The sequence below is a fragment of the Triturus cristatus genome, chromosome 10 (assembly GCF_964204655.1).
Source record: "Triturus cristatus chromosome 10, aTriCri1.1, whole genome shotgun sequence".
In the NCBI taxonomy this organism is placed as follows: Eukaryota; Metazoa; Chordata; class Amphibia; order Caudata; family Salamandridae; genus Triturus; species Triturus cristatus.
In genome coordinates this window covers 1,221,170,295-1,221,180,327 of record NC_140593.1, presented here as the reverse complement: position 1 = coordinate 1,221,180,327, position 10,033 = coordinate 1,221,170,295, and positions in this window count along the sequence as shown.

Here is a 10,033-nt window from a genome sequence, read left to right as displayed (position 1 = left end):
TGGATTCCACATTGAGGGAACTCAAACAATCCTCGGGATGCAACACTGGTTCTCTTGTACAGACACCTTTCCAGTATTTAGGGCCTTGGCAATATATTTCCTGTTATCACTGAGTTCCTGAAACTGTTGGTGTATTTCTAAAGAAGACAGAATCCGCCAAAGATGCAAGGTTCAGAGTTGTCCCAGAGCGTCCATCCCAAAGTACCACACTCCGACGGAGCCTTTTCAGGTCATCTGTGAAGTCTAAACATCCGGCCATATGTGTACATTCTGCAAACAATCCTTTCTCAAGGGAAACATCCACGAGAAGCAGATATATATATATATATATATATATATATATATATATATATATATATATATATATATATATACATATACATATACACATACATACATACATACATACATACATACACATATATATATATATATATATAAATACAAATTTAACTTAACAAACCAAAGGTAACAGGGACCTTTTGGTTAGGCACAGATTTCGCTCGTACAAAACCAGTGAACTTCAGAAGTTATAGTTACCTGAGCTAAATATAACTTATGCCCCCACTGCGTATGACCTCACAGAATAAATAACTCATGACATGGTCAGTGACATTACTGATGACATCATGCAGTCAGAGTAAATGTTTTAAGAGTTTATGGGTGATAAAGATATATGCTAGCCTACTCCAAAAGTTAGATTACTATGCTAGTTGTACTACTAATGAGTGATACTATCTTTAACATGTGTGATCTGAGTGGGTGTATGACTGTCTGCATTTGTGTGTGAGTGGGTGTGTGAGTGGCTGTATGGGAGTGTGAATGCATGCATGAAGGACTGTATGGGTAAGTGAGTGGATGTCTGAGTAGGTCTGTAGGTGTGTGAGTGGGTGAGTGAGTGGCGGTGTGAGTGGCTCTGTGGGTGGGTAAGTGGGTGTGTGGTAATTGTGCGGGTGTGTGAGTGGGTGTCTGAATGGCTGTATGAGTGAGTGACTCAGTGCATAGGTGGCTGTATGAGTGAGTGAGTGGCTGTTTGAGTGTATATTTGGTTAAGTGAGTTGGTGTGCGAGTGGCAGTATTGGAGAGTACGTGTCTGTGTAAATGGATGTATGGGTGAGTGAGCTGATGTGTGACTGCTTGATTAGATGTGTGGATGGAAATGTAAGTGGTTGTGTGGGTGTGTGAGTGAGTGTGTGAGTGATTGTATGGCTTAGTGAGTGGCTGTGTTTAGAGGCTGTATGTGTGAGTGAGTGGGTGAGTGACTGTGTAGTTAAATAGGTGGGTGTGTGAGTAGCTGTATGGGTGAGTGTGTAGCTATGTGTGTGGCTGTTCAGGTGAGTGACTGGTTGTATGAGTGACTGTATGGGTGATTGAATGGTTGTGTGAGTGACTGTAAGAGAGAATGAGTGGGTGTGTGAGTGCCTCTATGGAGGAATGAGTGGGTATGTGAGTACTGGAATGGATCTCTGAATGAGTATGTGAGTGGTTGTGTGGATGTGTGAGTGGGCATACAAGAGGTTGTATGGGGGTGTGAGTGGGTATGTGAGTGGTTCTGTGGATGATGTCATCATTGATGTTCTTTGAGATGTCATCAGTGATCAGTGATGTCATCAGTGATGTAACTAACCATGGGGCAGAGGAGTTGGCCTAACGGCTAGGGCGGTCGACCTTGAATCTGGGGAATTGGGTTCGAGTCTCGGCAATGAAGCTGAACATCCTGTGATTCTGGGCAAATCACTTAATCTCCCCGTCCCTAACAAAAATGAATGTGTCCTCATGTAATGCAACTGGTGCTCATGTAAAGCGCTCTGATACCCGATTCGGGTCAAGTTTGCGCTATATAAAACTCCATAAAATAAAAAAAGAAATGTCATGAGTAATGTAATATGTGAGGTCATAAGCAGTGTATTATGGAGGCATAAGTCATAGTTAGCTTAGGTAATTATAACTGCTGAATTTCACTGATTTTGTATGAGTCAAATCATCTGAGCCTAACTATAATGTCCATGTAACCTTTGTTTTTTTTATGTGAATGTATATGTTTTTTAACTAGTAGCCCACCTCCTACCTCTAGTAAGTTCCACCTAGGACACCCATTCACAACTGTTGGGGACCACGGGGGAAGCTCAAGGTACCTGTGGTCCCTGGCGGCTCCCTGCCTCCTGCAGGAACCGGCATTGCTTTCACAGAGAGGGAGCTGCTAAACATGCAGCTCCTTCTCTGTGAAAGCAATTTTGCTCTGCTTCCAGCAACCAAGAGCATATTGAATGCTCTTGCTTGCTGGAAGTGGAGCATTTGCTGTGGCTAGACAGGAGCGGTAAAGCACCTGCCAAGCCACAGCAAACAGCTATTTCCCAGGCATGGGTATCCCAGCACATAGCAGGAGCCGGTCCTTGGCAGGGTGGTGCCCAGTACCGTCTATGGCTCCAGGAGGGGTGCCGCACAGCCCCCCTCCTTTATTCTGTATTGGGCCTACCCCGGGGAGGTGTGGGTCCCTGGGGCCAAAAATGGCCAGGAAACCTCCTCCCAATTATTTTAAAAGAAGATAGCCGCAGGGAGGTGATGGCTCCTGGGGCCTGAGGGGGAAGGGGGGGGGGCTGAGCCCCCCCCCCCTTAATATAAATTGATTTGGGGGTTGGGGAGGTGATGGTCCCCGGATCCAGGGGGGCCCAAGGGCCCCCCCATAAAAAATACAGTAGCCCCTGTGAGGTGGTGGTCCCCAGGGCACAGAGGTCCAAGAGACCTCTTTTTCCTGATTACTTTCTTGCATGTGGCTCCAGAGAGTTGGTGGTCCCAGGGGCCTGGGGTTCGAGAGGCCCCCAATTTATAAGTCAATAAGACCGAGGAGGTGGTAATCCCTGGGGCAAAAATATGCCCCAGGAGATGGGGGCCTGAGTGCCCCCTCCCTTATTACCAAAATGTCCCTGGCCCACCTGAAAGCCGATAACTAATGAAGCACGGAAGCCTGTGCTTTGTTTTGTTATATTTTCAGCGGAATCCGAAATTTGTTTTTTTTTAAAACACCCCTCAAGAGACCTATGAGGTCAGGGTATTTCTACCCTGCCCCTTTTTCTTTTTTTCAATATGTTTTTCTTGGACTCGGCTTATTTATGAGCACCTAGCAACACTGTTGCACCACTGCTGCGTCACTTTTTATGACACAGTGGCAGTGTAAACAATGTGCCGCATTGCACCATATTTACAAAGTGACGCATCTAGGCAGATGCGTCACCTTGTAAACCCCTGCGCCACATTATACCTGCGTCAAGTATAATGTATGCAGGATGGGCGTTCCCCCGCAAGAAAGCCTCGTAGAAGTTGCACAGTGTAATGTATAAGATTTCACTGCGCCGCTTCTAGGACGCCACTGCGTCAGAACATTACACCTGCCTCATAGCAGGCGTAAGGGTGACGCAGTGCAATGTGTATAGGCTGGCACCATGCATTGCTGGAGTTGCGTCATGCTCACGACATAACTCCACCAAAGCATCTGTCACTCCTTGCGACATATAGCGCCGTACAGTAAATACGGCGCATCCATGGTGTCGCAAGGAGGGCGCCGTGAAAAGTGTTGCATCGCTGTTTCATCGCAGCGATGAGACACTTTTCATAAATGAGGCCCGACATTGCTATTGAATGCTTTAACTTTCCACCCCTTGGATGGCCGGCCATGAAACTTGACACACCAACAGGAAATTATCCCGCGAGCCTCTTCTAAATTATGTTGTGCAAATTCATCACACGGTGTCAAAATGATTAGAAAATCAATACGTTTGCCCTCCCTTTTGCATTAGCCCCCCCCTCCCCCCTGAAGAATAGATAAATTAAAAACTACTAATAGCATTCTGAACATGGTAAGTGCCTGCCATATTTCAGTCATATTCATCAAACTGTACCAAAGTTCTAAGTAAATCAGCTAATTGCTTTTGAAATGACAAGATGCGCAAACGTGTCACCGCTTTGTCGCCACAGAGCATCTCTTGCAGATGCCAACACCTGGAAAGCCCAGAGTAAATTTACCACAAAACAACACCAGTGCACTCTCTGAGTAAAGTGCTGCTTTCCAGCTGTTTGGTGTACAACAGTTTGGCTGCAGGTACGAGCAAATGTTCTTACAGGAGCTAAAATGTGAAAACAGGTCTCTTTTTCCTGCCCCCTCATAGCTTCTCCCCTGCACAGAACCGCACGAAACGTGGCGTGCCGGCCCTTTACAGGCAGGTTCGCTACAGATCTGTTGACGGGGCCAAAGTTATCAGCAAATAAAACATGTCCGTCTGTCTGTCTGTCTGTCTGTCTATGATAGTGCACTAGGAAAATAAAATGACTGCAGAAAAAAAATCAATTGGTAGAAATGATATTTCTCCAGTCCTCAAAAACGAATAGAAAATGAAGGCCAAATTATTTCTGGAATGCAATGGTACACACTCACGAGCCTTCCATTTCTATGTCTAGAAATACTTACGTCATCACTTTGAATTCACAAAACAGGGTGACTCAGGATCTGCACAACATCATGGAGTATTTATTTGCACACTTTCCTTTCCAGTGAATCAGGACGTGCAAGGTAATGCATTAATGTCCGAATTATTTTAGATGTGTGATATTGTGGACACCCAGCTTCAAGGAGCAGCAGGTGCTGGGAACTTTTCCGTGCATCAATCATGAGTGGAGTCTAGTGCAGCCCACTAGAACTTGGATCCTTTGCTCACTTGGATGTCAAGGAGAAGGGGTGATGCCACAGCTGCCACCCCGTCTTACCCTCTTACCCTGGTTTGAAGGGCCAGGCTTGGCTCACCAGGATCAGGGAGTCAGGCTGCTCTAAGAGCTGTGTTTACTTTCTGCAGCTTCCTCTCCTTGCCTCACCCCTAGCCCTCTGCTATAGAGGCTGATGGGGGGCGAAGAATGGATTCACCACCAGAACATCAAGGGGAAAATATTTATGTGTGCTCCACACTTGTGTGGCATATAAGTAAATATATGAAAATAATAATATTGAATGATGCACCCTAACATTGAAAAGTTCACAGTTCCATATATTTGGACACTTCCTTTAATCGATGTCAATGTATTCCATAAAAACAGCAAAGAAAACAGACGACACGTTTCGTTCAAACAAATTTATATTTTTCACAGCCTGGTGGGCAGAAAATCTGGATTTTATTAAGGACACGGAGGCCAGGATTATGCAAATCTCCTTTATTGCGCAGCTCACAGCAGCAACAATGAAGAGATCTAGAACTTCGTAAAACATTCCATCATAGTATAAAGTCCATGTGCACGCAGTCATCTCCCTTCTTTGTGCAGCGAACAAGATAACTTCTAAAATTCTTCTCAAATAACTTTCTTAGAGAAGACATCAGATCTCCGAAATCATTTAATCTGAAAGAAAAAGATCAGAATCATATTACAAGGGAGGGTTTAAATGTGGAGGGATAATCCTGGCCTCCGTGTCCTTAATAAAATCCAGATTTTCTGCCCACTAGGCTGTGAAAAATCTAAATTTTATGGCATGACACGGAGGCCAACATTATGCAAGTTCAAAGTGTATTCAACACATTATCGATAGCATTTGTTACAGGTTTAAAATAACAACTTTTAAAAATCCATTCATTTGACCAGTCTGCGGCCCTAAGGATATCTTGAAGGCCGCCACCCAAAACAAAGGCTTTTGAGGCCGAGGCTCCTCTAAGAGAATGAGCACCAAAAACGGAAGTATCGATCCCAGCTTCTTTCATAATATCCTTAACCCATCGAGCTAAGGTGGGGGAAGAAACCGCTTTATGAGGAGGTCTATGAGATATTAATAATTGGTCAACAGAATTTCTTACCCCTAAAGTTCTCTCTTCGTATTCTAACAAACACTTGACAACACACAAGCTTTCGTTCTGAGGAAAAAAGGGATAGAAGACCGAAGTTGACATAGTTTTAGTTCTTTTCTTAAGGAAGAAACAAACTCCCTCAGGTTGAAAAGCCCTACTAGAGATGTCTAGGGCTTTGACATCCGATGTTCTTCTGAAGGAGACAAGACATAATAAAACAGTGAGTTTATAGGAGAGTCTCTTTAGAGAGAGGGAAGAATTCTCACCCCAACTTACGACTAATCTGAGAACGTCCCTGACGTCCAATAATGCAGAATACTTGGGTAAGGGTGGATTTATGACAGGCATACTGCGCATGATTTTTTTGGTTAATAGGTTCTGACCTACCGAGATACCATCTACTAGACAGTGCCCTGCTGCAATTGCTGATCTATAGACGTTAACGGTACGATAGGCTAGACCTGAAGCGAAAATTTCAGACAAGAAATTAATAATTTGAATTAGATCGACTGAAATGGGATCGTAATTCCGTCAAACGCACCAACAAACCCATTTACGCCAAGCCAGTCTATAAGCTTTCCTTGTCCCAGGTGCCCAGGACTCTGATATGAGTCTGAAAGCGTTCTCCGAAATTCCTGGGAGGCGCCATTGTCTCCTGAAATCCTCCAAGCCATCAAAGACAGGAGGCCTTGAATCACAAGGGGGTGGCGTTCTCCGCGAGGACCTGAGATTATCGTCTCGAACGTAGGGATGAGTATTGGAAAGTCTATGGACATTTCCATTAGAATTGGGAACCAAGCTTGGGATCTCCAAAGTGGGGTTACTACTACCACTGGATCCTTGTTTCTCCGGACTTGAATGAGAAAGCGAGGGAGCATGGCAAAAGGAGGGAAAGCATAAGGGTTCAGACCAAGCCAGTTCTGAAGGAAGGCATCTACCGCCAACGCCTGAGGGTCCGGTCTCCAGCTGAAGAAACTCGGTAGTTGAGCGTTGAGTCTGTCTGCAAACAGAACTATTCCAAAGGGACCCTATAAAGATTGAATGGACAGGAAAACTTGTCTGTTCAGTTTCCAATTGCTGGAATCTTTGAAATTCCTGGAAAACCAGTCTGTGACCCCATTGTTCAGGCCTGGAATGTGTTCTGCAACCACTGAGATGCCTTTGTTGAGGCAATAGGCCCAAAAATTCTTGGCCAGGTCCGAAAGACCTTTGAAATGAGGGCCCCCCATTTTGTTCACGTATCTCACGGCAGAGACATTGTCCATGCGGAGCATGACTGAACACTTCATCATGTCCTTCGTGAAGCTCCAGATTGCAAAGGATCCTACCAGTAGTTCTAGGCAGTTGATATGTAGCTGTTTCTCTTGAGGAGTCCAAAGGCCCCCTGTTGAAGAGTTGCCGCATGTGGCACCCCAACCTAGTAGGCTCGCATCGGAATCTATTATCAGGTCCGGTTCCTCCCCAAAGATGGCTCTGCCATTCCACGCTTCTGCATTCCTCAACCACCAAAGTATCTCTTTCCTGGAGTCTGGGTCCAGGTACACGATCTGAGAGTAGGAAGGATTCCTTCTCAAGGCTTTTGCCTTGAGTCTCTGAAGTGCCCGGTAATATAATGGGCCTGGATATATGGCTTGGATAGTCGAGGAGAGAAGGCCTAGTATTCTGGCTAAGGATTTTAAGGGAAAGGATTGATTCTTTAGAATTTTCCTTAACTCTTTCCTGAGTTTTCTTAGTTTTTCCCCGGGGAGTTTTAATTCTGCCTGATCTGTATCTACGGTAAAACCAAGGAACTGAGTGACTTGGATTGGAGTTGTTGAAGATTTCTGTGTGTTTATCACGAAACCCAAGTGTTCTAAAAGATTTATCGTCAGGATTGTATGTTGAGAGGCTACTTCTTTGGACTGTGCCATTAATAAAATGTCGTCCAGATATAGAATTAGTCTTATTCCTTGATTTCTTAGCCAAGCCGCTACTGGGCGGAGTATCTTGGTAAAGCACCAAGGGGCTGATGATAGACCGAAGGGGAGGCTTGAAAACTGCCATAACTTCCTTTCCCATAGGAATTGGAGGAATTTTTGGTGTGCGGGCCATATGGGAATGGCGAGGTAAGCGTCCTTTAGGTCTAGACGAGTGAGCCAATCTCCCTTCCTTAGGATGTCCCTGAGGAGGTATATCCCCTCCATTTTGAAGTGGCGATAGACCACCCATTGGTTTAGTTCTTTTAGATTTATTACAGGTCTCATTTTTTTGTCTTTCTTTTCTACTAGGAAGACATTGCTGATGAAGCCAATCTCTTTCCCTTCTCGTATTGCCCCTTTTGTAAAAAGGTCCTTCACCTCTTGAGAGACTAGAGCGGAGTCTTTTTTTGAAAAACGAATTTCCCTGGGGAATCTTTTCTGAATGGGTGAATCTATGAATTCTATTTTGTAGCCCTTGACAGTATCTAATACCCAAGGGTCTTGAGTCACCATATTCCAGTTCCCATAAAATAGGGCTAGTCTCCCTCCCACCTTTATAGGGGTATCTAAATGGTCTTTGGTCAGGCTTACCTGCTGAGAAACCTCTTTGTCTTCTTTCACCCCTAAAGCCTCTTGAGCGGAACCTCTGTCTCTGTGGATGGAATGGGGGCTGTGTCGCGAAGCCGGAATGGGGAAATCTCCCTCTCCGTCCCATGAAGGATCTTGAAGAAAAATTTCCTCGGCCGGGGAATCGACCCCGCATTCTCCCGGCCCTGTTAAAAACTCTACTATTAAATACTTTTTTGATGTCCTTCTGGGACTTTTGGATGGAGTTAAATACTCCTACATATTTGGCCATTTCTTTTATAAATTCTTCTCCAAAGAGAAGCCCTTGGGAGGACGCTCCTCCTTCTTTATTAGCAAGCTCAACGAGCTTTGGGTCGATCTTAAGGAGTACACTCTTGCGTCTCTCATTAAAGATTGCGGTGTTAGCATTGCCTAACAGGCAGATTGACCTTTGTGCCCATTGGCGCAGTTCTTTAGGGTCTATGGGATTGTTATTAACATAGGCTGATTCGGCCAACTCGAATCAGGGGGCCGGTGATGTCTAAAAGTCTATCTTGACAAGATCTAAGTCCCTTGTCAAGGCCTTTTCTGGGGTCTCTTCCTGTTTTGGCGATGAATGCCACCACCTTGGTATCAAGGTCGGGGGTCATAGCTACCTTGTCGGGGAGGGAGGGCCGAGGGCATTCAGATCTAAGTCGAGATCTTACTTCTTTAGGGATCTCCTTACGTAGCCAAAATGAGAGATATTCCCCTATGTGTTGCGAGGGGACCCATTCGGGGGAGAGGGGTTGCTTAATAAGAAGTGGGTCAAACATGCACTCCCCAAAGGGGTCGAGGATTCCCATAGTAGACCCTGAGGCCTTAGATGCCTCACCTTGTGTATCCACAATCTCGCCTTCCTCCTCAGAGTCAAAGTCTGAGGAGTAGGAAAGGTCGATCTCATCCACCTCTTCGTCACTATCAATGAGGATGGGGTAATTTGGGCCTTTATTTTGCCCATCAGTTGTGCCCAAGGCTCCTTTTATTGCTCCCCAGACAGCAGCAACAAATAAACAAAAGAATTAGAACACTGAACATGCATAAATACACGGAACTGGCAGCCATCTTCCTCTTTGCGTGCTGCGAATTAAACAAAAAAATCCAAAGTCTCTAATTAAATAGTAACAAACTTCATCTGTCTTGTCAATGACTTCCATGTTTCTTTATTTCCATTTTCTTTATCCTTATCCTGCATAATAAAGAAAGAAAAAACATTAATAAATCTAGGAGGGAACAGTGGAGGGATAATATTAGCCTCCGTGCCTTTATGAAAAATCATGATTTTCTACCCATTTCTAAATGTGGAAAATCTGCATTTTACATCAAGGCCCGGAGGCCAATATTATGCATGTTCAAAGTTCGTCTAAAACTCTATCCAAGACATTTTCCACAGGCTTAAAATAGAACCTCTTATAGGTAGATTCATTACTCCAATCTGCAGCTTTCATAATCCCACCTAAACTAAATCCTCTCATATATGCCTTTGATGCCATAGCCCCTCTAACAGAATGAGCCCCAAAAACACTTATATCTACTCCAGACCTCAACATTACTTCTCTCACCCACCTTGCCAATGTAGGCGTTGATACTGGCCTAAAAGGTTTCTTATAAGAAATTAAAAGTTGCGAACAACCTCCTTGCCTTAAAGTT